We start from the raw sequence: 15,711 nt of genomic DNA on the forward strand, positions 1-15,711 counted from the left end.
CCTAAACCTTCCTTGACCAATGCTGTATAGAACAGTGAAAACCCCATCAAAATCTGTCATATTGATTCAAGAGATTAGCCCGAACGAACAGATAGACCACTAAACGGGGATATATATATAATATATATACAGAGAGAGAGAGCGAGAGATACATGGCTGCTTGCAGGCCGGTTCCAGGTGGAATGGCGCCCTGTTCGAATATTGTTTGGTGCCCCCTGCCTCCAAGCGTGTGGCTTAGCCGTATGCTGCCGAAAAGGGAGCGTGGCCTAATGTCCATAGACCACTCCCCTAAAATGACGCCAATTAGAGGGCATGCCTGTATGGCACACCTCCCGTTTTAGGTCATGCTGGGGGCGATCCTAGCACTCCATCAGCAGCTGCGCTGCTTCCAGCCGTCTCCCTGCACTGAATGGTTCAGTTACACTGGCACCGCTGCTCTCTGCTTAGCAAAGCAGAATTGCAGCGATGCATGTCCCCAACCTCTCCACCACCTGTGGGACACTTCGGGCCAGAGATGGAACAGCAGGACAGTGCACGAAAGGATATACATTTTTGTACCATATTTTTATGCCATTTAAACTGTGCACCGCATAACTAGTTGCTATGTGAACCGCATGTGTCACATCCGACCCTGTCCAGTTGCCGTAGAGACGGGCACTTGACTTCCGGTGAGTGCTCCCTGGTCATATCCGGCGCTTCCGGGAGCCAGACAAGCACGTGTGTCGGATGTATTGACCAGCGCCGATTGTAATGGCTTTCAGGTTTTTTGATTGGTGTCACACGGAGGGCGGGCTTTTGCCTTTTGTGTTGTGATGGTGCCGTTGAGCACCTAAATGCCCATCAGGCTGTCAATGCACAATGGTGTTTACTGTTGAAATTGGCTCCATACTGATACCCATGAAGTCTGCTAAGTATTTTTAAAATATGTGACTGAAGGTGTACTTTGAATGATGCCTTTTTGCCAACATGCACAATATATGAATTTTTTTTGCATCTACATTGGTGTGCTGGTCTTTTCCCTTTGTGGATGATGTTAAGAATTATATATGACCACGCACCCACTATATTGACTAGAAAAACGAGTGTGCAATACTTGCTCTCTCTCTCTCCCTCTCTCTCTCTCTCTCTCTGAAAGAGAGGGTGCTAAAATAATCCAATTATAAATAGCACTTTGCATATGGTAGGTATTAATACCAACATGTGTTTACACTTGTCTTCTGATATACTGCACATCTACCAACCATTGATTCATTTGATAAGTGTAAAAGAAGACAAGTCCTTAAGAAGATCTCTTGGAGTATTCACCAGATATCATTTAGTCCATGAGATGGTTCATTGTAGAACACTTTAGGGCTTCTGAAAATAAACCCTCGCACTAAAGAATACACCCAAAGTAACTATTCAAAATAGTTTATTTGACATAAAACAAGCCATTCATATTAGATATGCTTATATCAGTTTGTTTAACAAGATGCTGGATTGTGGCCACAAACTGGTAGATGACACCCAACTACTGTCGCACCCAGAAGGGTATGAGCTCACAACAGTGGACCAACTAACCTGGACACAAACGCGCACCTCTACCCAACGTGTTTTGTCCTTTAGCACAACTTCATCTGGGGTAAATCTTGATAAATAGAAAATGGGTGGGTCTCCAGGATGCAAAAACAAATGTATATAACTATAATCAACTCTTATTTAAAAGTATTACTTCAATATAAAAAAAAATCACTGAGCATTGTGACTAAATAAATTACATGCAGATATCTTGTTTAAAAAATAAACATCATCGTACATGCCACAATAAAGTTACAAGCATAAATATCAATGTGTAATAGGATAACAAGCAGAAATTTTTCACCTCTAGATTTTTAATTTCCGTTAACAATTTGTTTATTGATGCTGTTATGTACTTACATCCTTTTTAAGAGAATATATTAAATATACAGATGTGTCCACATACTGTACATCTAGCCTCCTTGCACATTAAACAGCCCTTCTAGTTTTGCCATACTGCAGCGCTACTTGTTAGCCCCAACCATCTTTTCATGCAACTTTATGAAAGAACGTACAAGTAGCTTATGGTGACTAAAATGATATGTGGCATGCCTATGTTCTGTGTGTGACTGCGGGTGTATCTGCATGCAAAATGCTACGTTACAGTGACACAGCCGCTGACACAGTAATGTAGCATCTCGCATGCAGATATAACTACAGTTGCACACAGAATATAGCATGCCGCATATCATTTTAGTCACCATAAGCTTGTGTGTCATATTCACATCACTTTGAGAATAAGACTGCATGGCTACCGAGTCACACAGCGCTCATGCGTTATGTGTAATGTGACTTGTAGCGCACGGAGGATAGATGTATGTGGATACATCTGTATATAAACATAAAAATAAAATAATAAAAATTTTGCACAAATAATGAAAAGAATGAATACTTAGCACTAACATTTTTTTCAGATGACTGGAACTTACCTAGAATATATCCCGACAACCGACTGCCTTTGCTAACTAACCCCTGAACGAAGCGGAAGGTAACAAGCCATGGTATGTAGGAGCAAAAGCCACGAGGACGCCAAAAACAGCAGTGATGGAGAGAGAAATTAATAGACAAGGCTTGCGACCAAATCTGGAGAAACAGATGACAGCTATTTAACAAGGTTAAATATCTATACTATACAATTTAATCAAATCACAGTTATATTAATAGTTAGGGGTCTATGCATTATGTCAATTATCAGGATCCAGATGAACCCCCATAATTAACGTACCTACTCGCAGTGAGTGCCAGAACAATTCATCATTGCTCTGGCGTGGAGACAGTTGATCCAAAAATCAGCTGTCTCCCCGAATGTTCCAGAAGGAGCAGTGAAACTTAGCACTGCTGAGTCTGACTCAGGAGTGCTAGTGTGACTCGAGTTCACGTAGGTGCACAAAGCCTTGGCATCCGGCGGAAGAGGCGGGACAGGGGTTCCGGTTCTCCTTTCCATAGAAAAGGCACGGGTGAGTGAGAGGAAGCGCCATCTGAAAATGGCGAATGCTCCTGCAGTCAAGCTCCGAAAATATTGTATTTTCAGAGCTTAATGAATTTAGGTCCCCATACTAGTGTATGGGGACAGCGGGCCACATCGGGAGAGTATAGTTCACCTCTATGATCAATGACCCCAAAACTTAATTTGAAATAGTCATCTTCACATGCTTTTGTAGAAATTAGGTGATAATGAATAGACCCTTAGGCTCAGATATCAGAAATAATAGCATATATTTTTACTTGTTCCAGCAGGATAGTTTACACATCTCTGATAAGGTAAGAGCCATCATTTTTATCATTTTATCACATTAAACAAACTCTTACAATTCTTTTGTGTGTTTAACTAAGAGATCCCTGAATGCCATCCTGGACAGCTTGAGGAAGAAACAAGTTTATCTCTGAATTTTGTTTTGAAATGACTTTGAAGAAGACTCGGCAGTGCCTTTCTTAGTTACTTTGAGAAATGCACATTGTTTGTGCAGTAGGGTAATTACATTTTGTATGTCTGTGCCCTATAAATTAGTTATATTATGCATTGCTCCAGTGGTGTAGATGAAGCTCCTAAGCTGAGCGCCAGCACACACGTACACATGCACTTTCCTCTCTGTCCCTCACACTTTTATTTATGCCCACCGCCTTCCTTAGCCTCTCTTCCCACTTCTCTCCTCCTTATCCCTTTTGTAGTGTGTAGGCACCTTTACATTTCTCCTTTTCATCTGCTGAAGTCCATGGTGAAGCAGTGTGGACAGACAGAGGCACAACGCCACATAACTGAGCCTGAGGATAGCATTTTGACACTTTATGGATCCTATACATAAATTACACATGATAATGGGGTTTTGAGACATTGCCAGACATATATTTGCATGCAGGCAAATAATTCTAATTATATCATTTCATAGCCATGGTTGCAAGGTATGCTTTTTCTCTAGATAATATATTACTGCATTAGCCATGTTCTCCATGGACTGACCCTCTACTGGCTGGTCACACCCACTCTGGTGGCTGGCCACACCTCTTCAGCAGCATATTGGCCACACTACTTCATAGGCCCCTACTAATGCACCCTGCTGTTGGCACTACATGCTCCAGTCTAACACTGATTTATACTAGTACCTTCATCCTATAATAGCAAGCCAGATCCCAGCGCTCATTTAACGGGTCCGGCAGTGCTGGTGTCCTGGGGTCCTGCTAGACAAGGGACGGGAGATCCCCGGCACCCACTGCAGTGATTCCAGCCAGGTAGTAGCTGCTGCATGGTCGCTGTTGTCTTCACACCTCCTCTGGCTGCAGCTTGCTGTCTCCTCTTCTGAGTTGCACAGGTGGCTCCCATAAAGACGTACGAGCTGCTCTGTGCAGGATTTAAAAGGCCAGGTATGACAAAAGGGTAAACATCTAATTGGTGGCCAAGTGGAAATCCACCTATAAAAGGAAGTACCTGTGAGCACTCCTGTGCCAGAGTATAGTCTCCCAAACCTTACTCCAGTGTCTTCCTTGTGCTAACACACTCTCCGTGTACAGCACATTCCCAATTCTCTATATTGTTCCAGATTCCTGTTTGCTGTGCTCCATTACAGTGCCTGTTCCATCCGTGTTCCTGTTGACCAGCTTTCCGTAGTTTGCCACTCCAGTGTATGCACACCATTCAGCATACTACAGTGTCTGCTTGAGTGTATATTAGCCCTGTACGTGGGAACCCAGACTGAGGGCCCGACTTGCGAGTTGGGTGCAGCTAAGTCCAAACGTCCTTGCTGGGGTCCCTGTTGAATACCAGCTGCACATTAGACTTTGCGCCTCAGTTCAGGGTCTCTGCCAATCCCACGGTACAGGTGCACATGATCAGGCCCAGACCATGCAGTCCCCTCAGACACTTATGCAGCAAGTCGGTACTAGCCAATTGCCTGTGGTACAGCCAACACTACCTCCCATGGTTCCCGTTTGAGCTGCTGATGTTGCTGCACCCTTACAGATTCTGAATCCCCCAAAGTTTGATGGGGATCCCAAGTGCTGTCTGGGTTTTTTTAATCAGTGCTCAATCCAGTTTGAGGTCCAGGCTGCAAATTTCCTTTCAGAGGGAACCAAGGTTGCTTTTCAGCATCTTACTAGTGTCTGAACAGGCCTTAGCATGGGCTTCCCCGCTGTGGAAGAGATATGCTCTGCTCTTCAACAACAGCACTAAATTCCTGGAAGCCAATAGAAAGGTCTTCAATGAACCCGGACTGTTGTCTTCCGCAGCATCAGGTATCCTGTAACTAAGACAAGGTAACCAGTCCGCGGGACAATATGCGGTGCATTTTAGAACACTAGCCTCTGAGCTGAAGTGGAACAACGAAGCCCTGGTTGCCACATTTATGTAAGGGCGTACAGAGAGCTGCCAACGTCCCTTTGGATGACTTAATATCCCAGTGTATCTAGATGGATCTTCAACATTGAAGAAAGAACAAGAAAGTGGGAACAATCATGATGCTTTAGCTTCAAACTCGCTCCTAGTATTACAGCTCCCGTTGATCCTCCTGAAGAACCCATGGAGATCAGGAATTTGCGTCTTCCTGCCACAGAGAGAGGAGATTCAAGACAAAACTGTGCTTGTATTATGGTGAACCAGGTCACCGTCTTACTGTTTGTCCCAAGCACCAGGAAAATGAAAGAGTCTAACTGGTCAGGTTAGGTTAAGTGCATTTCAGCACACCCCCTGAAAAGGTGCATTTCAACACACCCTAAAAAGAACTCATGTCTTACCAGTACTCAATCAACATGAATTTGTTAGGGAAATCCTTGGCAGCTTTCAAGGACTTTTTGGATTCTGGCGCCAATGGCAACTTCATCACAGACAATTTGCAGTAGAGATGGATAATTCATAGTCGAAATAGCACTTCACATACATGTTAGCAATGACTTGCCACATCCTCGGAGAATATCAGGATATCATACAAGTACACTACCACGTTATTGTATAAGAGATCTCGGAAGATGTAATTCATGAACTTTTGGAAAACAGCAGGTGCATTACATAATCCAAAAGTTAAGGAGTTAGGAATTCCTAGTGTGCCTCTACAGTCTGCACTCTGCATCATCATTGTGGATGAGAATAAACTTCCTATGGCTACCATCCGCTCCAGGACTACTGATGTTACCATGAAAGTTGATGTCCTCCATAGGGAGTCAAATTCCTACCACATATCCCATCAACCGAGAGTCCAATCATCCTAGGTCTTCCATGGCTATGCAAGCATGCTCCCACATTAGACTGGAGTGATCCCCAAATCTTATTGTGGTGATCTCAGTGCACCAGAGTTGTTTGCCTACAATCAGACCTCCATACTGTGCCATTCAGAGTTCAACCATTTCTCTAGATGACCATGAATTACTTTCCCGAGAAGAAACTCATGAGACTACTCTACAACTCATGAATCAACAGTTGAAGGAACTTTCCGTTTAAATAAAAAAATGTTCTTCCATTCTAGCTTCTCTATCTCCAGTTGATTTACAACTTCCTTCAGTGAAGTCTCCTGTGTCCGTTCCTCTCGAGTCTCAACTCTCATCAACACCCATGGCAGAAAGTTCATCTAAGGGCCTGATTCAGACCCGCTCGCAAGCGCTTGCAAGTAGGTCGATGGCCAGGCAGTGCGCACGCGCGAGCCCTGGAGCGAGTGAGAAATCACTCGTTATGGCACTCGCATCCAAAAAGGGTGGCTGTTGATGTTGAACCTTTGAAGCTTCGAAGCTTCCTGTGTCCTCGACCTACTGAGTTTGAACAGCAGCGATGCAGAGAATTTCACCTTTGTCTATATTGTGGACATAAGGATCACTTTATTAAAGATTGTGTACTTCGTCCACTAAGAAATAGTGGAAAAAGTGTGAACACCCATGCCTGCACTGTTGGTTCTGACCATCAACCATCGGAGGTTTCAGCATCCCTCAGTCCTGACGAGGGAGGGAGGTCCACCACAAATCAGAAAAATCTAATTTTTCATTGCGGACCAACCACAAGATATTGTTATCCATATCAGGGAAATTTCAGGAAGATAGCTTTCGCTATGAAGATCCCAGTGATACAAGTTTCTAGTAGATCCGGTGTCCAACCAGACAAAATTTGTTCTGTACCCTATGCTAAGAATTCTTGTGATCTAATAGGTTCTGGAGGGACAACTAGGTTGCTCTCCACAGGGGAAGAGTCTGTGGTCACCACGCCAGAAGTCAGTGTATTATCACCTTCAGAGGAGCAGTTTGCCTCATCAAGCACCAGTGCTTCACCAGAATTTTCTGTACCTATAAGGGTACACTGAACTGTAGTTTCTAAGGGAACTTGTGATACTCCAACATTAGCATCCAGTATAGTTCGAGAGGGGTCTTTGGAACAATTGCTTCCTACCACTAATATTTCAAGTTTTTCACCCCAGGAAGGGGTTTCTGTCTTGAGTTTCATTCCCTCAGGAGGGGTTTTCAAGTATCTTACCTCAAGTAAGGGTTTCAAGTTTTGTACCCCAAGAGGGCGTGTTGGGTCTTTCACCCCAGGAGGGAGTCTCTGGTCTTGCATCCCAAGGGAGGGTTTCATGTTCCATACCCCAAGAGGAAATGTCAAGTCAACTTTCCCAGGGAGGGGTTTTAAGTCCCATACCTCAGCATGGGGTTTCAAGTCCTACACCTCAGGAGGGGGCCTTCATATTGAGTTTCACACCCCAGGAGAGGGCCTTCATTTCGAGTCTTACGCCCCAGAAGGGGGCCTTTGTTTTGAGTTTTACATCCCAAGAGAGGGTTTCAAGTTTTGTTCCCCAGGAGGGGTGTTTGAGTATTATACCCCAGGAGGGGTTTTTGAGTATTATACCCCAGGAGGGGTTTTCGAGTTTTGAACCCCAAGAGGGGGTTTTGGGTCACTCACCCCAGGAGGGAGTCTCTGATCTTGCATCCCAAGAGGGGGTTTCACATTCCATACCACAGGAGGAACTGTCAAGTCAACTTCCCCAGGAAGGGGTTTTTAGTCCCATACCCCAGCGGGGGTTTTCAAGTGCTGTACCCCAGGAGGGGGTAGCAAGTCTCATATCCCAAGAGAGAATTTCAAGTTTATTACCCCAAGAGGGGGTCTTGGGTCTCTCATCCTGGGAGGGAGTCTCTGATCTTGCATCCCAAGAGGGGATTTCATGTTCCGTACCACAGGAGGAAATGTCAAGTCAGCTTCCCCAGGAAGGAGTTTTTTGTCCCATACCCCAGCAGGAGTTTTCAAGTTCTTTACCCCATGAAAGGGTCTCAAGTTTCTCACTCCATATGGAAGTAACAAGTTGCATGCCCCATTCTCTCAAGTTTCACACCCCAAGAAGGGGTCTCCGATTCAAGTTGCACATCTCAGGAGGAGTATTCAGATGTCTCTCCCCAGAGAGAGGTTCCAAGTGACTTTTCTTTCCCAATCATGCTTTCTTCTGAAAACAAGACTAGTCCTACAGCTAAAGTTTCCAATGCCAAACAGATTTCCCTAGATGCAAATAAATGCCTGGAAGGTCAAACTTTTGCATTCACAGGAGTTTTAGAGTCTATAACAAAAAATGAAGCAAAGGAATTAATAGTAGGATTTGGAGGCAAGGTCTTTGAAAATATTAGTAATAAAATTAATTACCTAATCATGGTACGTGATGGTGGAGAGTCCAAATGGCAAAAGGCTTAGGGATTAAAATTATAGATGAAGACAGCCTTCGTGTATTCTTCTGAATTTCAATAGAGTTCTTCTGTTGATTGGAATGGGGAGCTTCAATCAAGTTCAGTTGTATCACCCAAACCTCAGTCTGAAGAATCTCTAACTGATGTTGCCTCCAAGGGAAATTCTGCAACTCAGGAATCATCTAATACATTGATGCCCATAGTCTTTGATGGAGAGGTGCCCCAATATACGGCGTTGCTGAATCACTTTGACACACTGATAAGAACTGATCCATCTTGTGGCATCACTCCCACCAATCTTGTTAAATTTCTCGTTATGAACTTTAGAGGGAGAGCTTTGGAGTGGGCTAATCAGCTTATTGAGTCCAAGGATCCAATTCTACTAGACGTGGGGGCTTTCAGTACAGTTCTGATTAAGGAATCTACTCCTGTGGATCCGTCTTCAATTCCTTTTACCGATAAAGGTTTTAGTTTGATTTCTCCACTTTCAAATATCAAACTCAGATGTACCACCTTGCTCCCTTGTCAAGACGTGGGCACGGTTCAGGAGTCATCTGTACGGAGGAAGAAAACATCTTTCCATACTAAATATCAGCTCAAGCTTGGTAAAACTACAAAGTCCTCATAGTGAGTGTGGAAGCTGTTTTTCAAGTTTTGGGGAATTTAATTTTTTCTTATGTCTTCAATAAAAAAATTTCTGAGTCAAATTTTTTGGATGTTTCAATTAGAAATCTTTCAAAATTTATGAAGTTTGCTCCTTGTGAAGATTCTTATATTCCTGGAATTTTCCTGGAGTAATTCTTGTGCATGTTTTGGTGCTCGGAGTCCATCCTGAAAAGGGGTGGTACTGTCAGGATCGGGCCTGAGATTGACTTTTACTCACCGCTGGACTGGTGTCTTTAGGCTCCAAGGCATTCAGACATCAGTGGCGGTGGTGGGTTATGGCTGAGGATTCTCCCAGGGGTCCGGTAGGACTTTCATGTGTGCGTCCTGACTCCGGTGTTAGATCGTATGGGCACAGCCATGTTGGTTCATCTCACCTGATCAGTCTCCTCCAATGGCAGTCCAGCAGTCTCCTAGCTGATCCCATGATCCAATGACCAGCTGCCAGAGGGTATTTAGGACTGACTCCTGCAACAGGAAGTTGATGTTTAACATCGCTGTATGACTGCACGTTCTGAAGTCATTCCCTGTAACAACCGTATCTTGTTCCAGTGGTCGTATTACTTACTCTGTGTTTCTGGCTTCTTGTGTTCTTTCTGTGACCTTCGTGTATTCAGTCCCCGTGTTCTGTACTATCCATCCTGTGTGTCTCAAGTTGCACCTTTGTGCCTTCAGCCCCTGTGTTCTGTACTACCTCCAAGTTCATACTGTTGTGTCACCAGTTGTATCTCTGTGTACCTTCCCATAGCCATCTGCCCGTGCATCCGGAGCCGCAACTTTGTGTACTAAATACACATCCTTGTGTACAAATTTCCAAGCCACCTGCCAGTGCGCCTGGAGCCACACCTTTGTGCACTTTATACACATTCCTGTGAAAATCATCCCAAGGTCATCTGCCAGTGTGTAGGGTACTGCACCTTTGTGTTCAAAATACCCTTCCTTGTGAACTGGATCCCTGTGGTTCACTGCAAAAACCCATTTACACCCCCTGTGCATCCCAAGTGGCTTTTTTGTATATCTTATTTCTGAGCTCCAGTGCAAATCCCGTCTACACCTCCCATACGTCCTAACCAGCATCACAGTGTACTCAGTCCCTGTGTCTCAATTCAGACCATTCCCTGGTGCTACTCCTAGTGTTCCTTGTGTAAGTTGTCTTCAATATATTATTCCTAGTCTTCTGTCTCTCCCAGGTACCTGTCCAGGGGGCCACGACCTGCTCACTTGGTGCGGCAAAAACCATATCCCAATTGGAGGGATCACTGGAGAAAACCACCAAGTGGGTTAGACTCTGCGCCTCTGGTTATGGCCTGCCAAACCTGGGTTTGACTGCAATTGGAAGACTTAGTCTGTCACCCCCGTCATATCCATACAACTATCCTAAAACCCCCCGGTTCTAAACCTCATCAGAGGTAGTTCCTGTGCCAGTTGTGACATCACGACAGTGACATTTATGCCAATACCGCCACTGAAAGAGGTTTATTGGCTGATGGGCGTTTGCTAGCTTTCCTACATCTCCACGACCAAGAGGTGCCCCAAAATTTAAAAGACAACCCCTTATTGTGGAATACCAGGAGGTTATGGCATGTAATTTGGCACCATGCTGGTTTGAATTCTCACAAATCTCTTTTTCTTCCATTCCTGGATAATCCCGACTTCCAAGAAGGTCTGGTTGGGTATCCATTTACTTTATGGCAGGTTGGGGGGATTGTTAGTATAGGCTGTTTAATTAATAAGGATACAAAGCAAATATTATCATTTGCAGATACTGTGGAGAAGTATGCTACTTTATGCTACTTTAACTGGTCATCCCCTGGCTTTTCTTCAGGCTAAGCATTATATTCATACAGTGGTTAGGCATTTTTCAGTCAAGGATTGGAACAATCCTCTAAATTTGCTGCCGTCACACCCCACTGTTTTGAAGAAGGCTATCTCCCATTATTATATTTTTTTTTCGTGAGGACATGGATCACTCCATTTCCACCACAGGGATGGCACAGTGGTTGCCGCAATTCCCCTCACTTTCAGTGGATGATTTGATAGCTGCGCTTGCAGTTTCCTGTAAAACATTAGCATCGGCTATGTATACCGAAATGTTTCTAAACATTTTTCACCAAGCATATTTGTCTCCACACAGGAGCTTCCTCATGGGACATTCCTCCTCTCACTCATGTTATCGGTGTGGAGAGGAAAATGCAGACCTGTTTCATTGTTTCTGGCTCTGCCTACAGAAGGTAGTGGCTTCAGGTCAAGCGATATGCTGAAGACAATTTAATTAATTATTTGCCTTTCACTGCAGAAAGTACAGCACAGACATGTACTATATATTTTTTTTTATAATAAAACACAAACTGTTAGTTTTACAGTACCTTGTTTTATTTAAAACCCGGCCTCCACCTCATCTATATAGCTGGCCAGTCACACTCCTTTCTTGTTTTTATTATTATTATAATTATTATTAGTTTAAATAACAAGTAAATCAATCTACAGTACTCCCCTGGTTCCTCCTAATTAATTTATCACTATTTAATCTCCCCCTTACTCCTCCCCTTAACAATAAAAATAGTAATTTTTTTTAATGTTTTTATTGGAGTTGCAATAAGCATATTACATTATTTATCAAAATATTTTCCATATTTTTCATATATACAATTGAAAAATATACAAAGAACAAAGGTACACATAACATTGAAAAATTTAAGTCATAGTACAAAATGGTCACATTATACATAAAGAGAAATTCAGCATGTCACATTGTACAATATGGATGAAATAGCATTTCACATTATTGAACCAGTACATGTAAAATAACCTCGGAATTGTACTTATACAAAGAACAAAGGTTACATGTATCATTGAAATATATTGGTCACAGCATAAAACTGTCACAATACACATAAAGGAAGATTCAGCATGTCATATTATGTATTATACGTGAAACAATATTGTATATTAGTGAACCAGTGCATATAAAGTAATTTCTGTATTGTATTTATGGTATTGCATATGAACAGAGGGCCTGATTCAGACCCGCTCATGAGCGCTCGCAAGCGGGTCGATGTTGCCCAAGTGCGCATGCGCACGACGGAGGCGGCTCCATCGGGCGCATGCACGAGACCCGAATAACGACAGCCAAGCCGTATGGGTCTCGCACCAAAGGGGACGTGCTGTCGATGGTGATTGACAGCACGCCCCCTTTGGTGGGCGTGCCGGGGCGTGGCTGCTTAGACGTATGCGTTCCCATGGGAACGCCTACCGTCTGGGGCCGGCCCCACTGACATCACTAGAGAAGAAGACGATCAAACTTGACTATATAGAGGAAGTAAAAGTCGTAACAAGCTTTACGTAGGTGAACCTGCGGAAGGATCACTAGTGATGTCAGTGGGAGTGCTTTTGGCTCTGATAGAGCCAAAAGCACTCCAGGGCTTGCGGCAGCGAGACGCTACCACAGGGTCTCGTCGCAAGCCCGATGGTCGCGATGGTCTTGACCATCGCGACCATCGGGCTTGCGGCAGCGAGACCCTACCCCAGGGTCTCGTCGCAAGCCCGATGGTCGCGATGGTCTTGACCATCGCAACCATCATTTTGGCCGCTCGCTATAGCTGTGGGTGGTCACCCACAGCTATGCGAGCGGCCAGGAGGCCGCTCCAAAAAGGAGAAGGGACGGCCCTGATTCAGAGCGAGCGCTCTGTCAGAGCGTCCGGCTCTGAATCAGGGCCAGAAATAATAAATGAGTATACAAAAATAGTAAAAAACAATCTGTACATAATAAATCTATTGTCCAATATAGATCTTCTCTGTATCAGACCTAGATTTAAATCACAACATGAAAGAACGGACAAAAGAAAATAACAAGAGAAGGAAAAGGAAAGGAATTAGTGAGGAAGTAGAAATAAAAGATAGAAATAGACAAGAGGGAGGAGAAGAAAAAGAATGAAGAATGAAGAGTGAGTCGCCTACGCCTGGTCCAAGACTCCATTACCAATCTTCAAGTAAAAATAATTGGGGGGTCTTGAAGCAACATCCTGGTCTCATACCAACAATGTGGATTTAAAGCAACACAGTATTTGTTTTTTAAGGTCATCATGTAAAGTTCAATAAAACTTTCCCAACTGGAAAATAATTGTTCTATCTGTCTTATGAAAGGATGACTCAACCCAACCCATTCTGAAGACAAAGAATAGTTTCTCTTTAAGCATTGAAAGAGAGGGTGGGGTGGGCTGAATCCACTGTTGCAATATGCATTTCTAACTACGGCAGAAAGGATCAATAACAACTTTTTACAACCCACAGACACCATAGAATTAACCGTGAGGTGTCCCAGCACTGCCCATCTGGCATCAATGGGAGGTAATTGACTAAATCAGCCAATGCAAATTTTTTAACTGCTATTTTTTGTATAACATTGCAGTCCCATAAGCAATGATATCATGTTGCTCCCGGGAGATTACACTTTGGGCATACTGACGAGTTTGTCATGCCGATCAAGAGGCATCAATTAGGGAAGAGATAGCCTCTATAAAATAACCTGTAAAACATCTCTCTGTAAGTAGTTGCAGTAATATGCATACTCTTCACTACTCTCTCTGCACTAATATCCTCTGCTTGTGAGATGTGGAAAGTGTGTTTGCCACTTCACAATTCCCGTGGTAAATGTTTCCATGAAGTAAGGAATTCTAATATACGATAAAAATTTGCTATTGCTTTACCCGAATACCCTACAGACAGAAGAGCACCATCCAACTGGTTGTCCCAATCCAGGGGAGATTTAAAAGATAATACTTCACTGACAAAGTGTTCTAACTATAAGAAGGCTAAATCATAAATTGTGCAAAAGTAAGAGGACATTTCAACAAATTATTGGATAGATGTCTAACTGTGCATATACCCTGTGAATGCCACATTCTGATGGATGTGTAGCAATGCCATTTTGAAAGTTATTATTCCCCAATAAAGGGAGATGTAAAGAATAAGCTCTATTCAATGCAAAGTTATTACGGACAGAGTGCCATGCAGACCATGCCGACATCAGGAGAGGGTTATCAAGCAAAGATCACACTTAGGCATATGCAATAGTAATAATTTAAGAAAAACAATAATAGTAATAATATGAATAATAACAGTAATAATAATAACAATGATGATAAAATAATAGCAATACTAATAATAATATTATTATTAACAATAATAATAATAATAATAATGACAGTAACGACACTAACAAATACAGTATGTTCTGTCATTTTTTTTAAAAGAGAACACAAATTGTTAGTTTTACAGTACCATGTTTTATTAAAAACTAGGCCTCCACCACCCCTAAATAACCGGCCAGTCACACTCCTTTGATGTTTTTATTATTATTATAATTATTATTATTAGTTTAAATAAAAAGTAAATCTCACTACTCCCCTGGCCCCTCCTAACTAAGTTATCTGCTATTAAGTCTCCCCATAACCTCTCCCCTTAAGAATAAAAATAGTAATAATTTCAAGAAGAACAATGTTAATAATATGAATAACAGTAATAATAATAATCAAACAAATAATAATAATGATAATAATAGTAATAATAATAATAGTAATAATGACAGTAACAAAAGTAGCACAGATAAGTACTGTCATTTTTTGAAAAAAGAAAACACAAACTGATAGTTTTACAGTACCATGTTTTATTTAAAACCTGGCCTCCACCACCCCTAAATAGCCAGCCAGTCACACTCCTTTGATGTTTTTATTATTATTATTATTATTATTATTAGTTTAAATAACAAGTAAAACAATCTACTCCCCTGGTCCCTCTTAACCCATTTCTCACCTATTCAATCTCCCCTTAACCCCTCCCCTTAATAATAAAAATAGAACATTTTTTAAGAACAACACAAGTAATAATATGAATGATAACAGTAATAATAATAATAATAATGACAGTAATGACAGTAAGAAATATGTACTGTCATTTTTTTTAAATAAAACACAAACTATTAGTTTTACAGTACCATGTTTTATTTAAAACTCGGCCTCCACCTCCCCTAAATAGCCGGCCAGTCACACTTTGATGTTTCATGTTTTTTATTATTATTATTATTATTATTATTATAATCATTATAAGTTTAAATGACAAGTTAATCTCCCTACTCTCCTGGCCCCTCCTAACTTATTTCTCCCCTATTCAATCTCCCCTTAACCCCTCCCCTTAACAATAAAAATAGCAATCATTTAAAGAAGAACAATAGCAATAATATGAATAATAACAGTAATAATAATAATACAAATAATAATGATAATAGTAATAATGACAGTAACAAAAGTAACAGATATGTACTGTCATTTAAAAAAAAAAAAAAAACACAAACTGTCAGTT

The 15,711-nt window shown here is 42.1% G+C and overlaps 1 pseudogene; it reads right to left on the minus strand.

Annotated features, from left to right (window-relative positions):
- LOC148521893 (solute carrier family 22 member 2-like) overlaps window positions 1–3,407 on the minus strand; it is an 82,457-nt pseudogene extending 79,050 nt beyond the window's left edge.
- Between the last annotated feature and the right edge of the window lie 12,304 nt (window positions 3,408–15,711).

Source organism: Taudactylus pleione, unplaced genomic scaffold (assembly GCF_031769625.1).
Source record: "Taudactylus pleione unplaced genomic scaffold, aTauple2 ptg000154l, whole genome shotgun sequence".
NCBI classification, from domain to species: domain Eukaryota; kingdom Metazoa; phylum Chordata; class Amphibia; order Anura; family Myobatrachidae; genus Taudactylus; species Taudactylus pleione.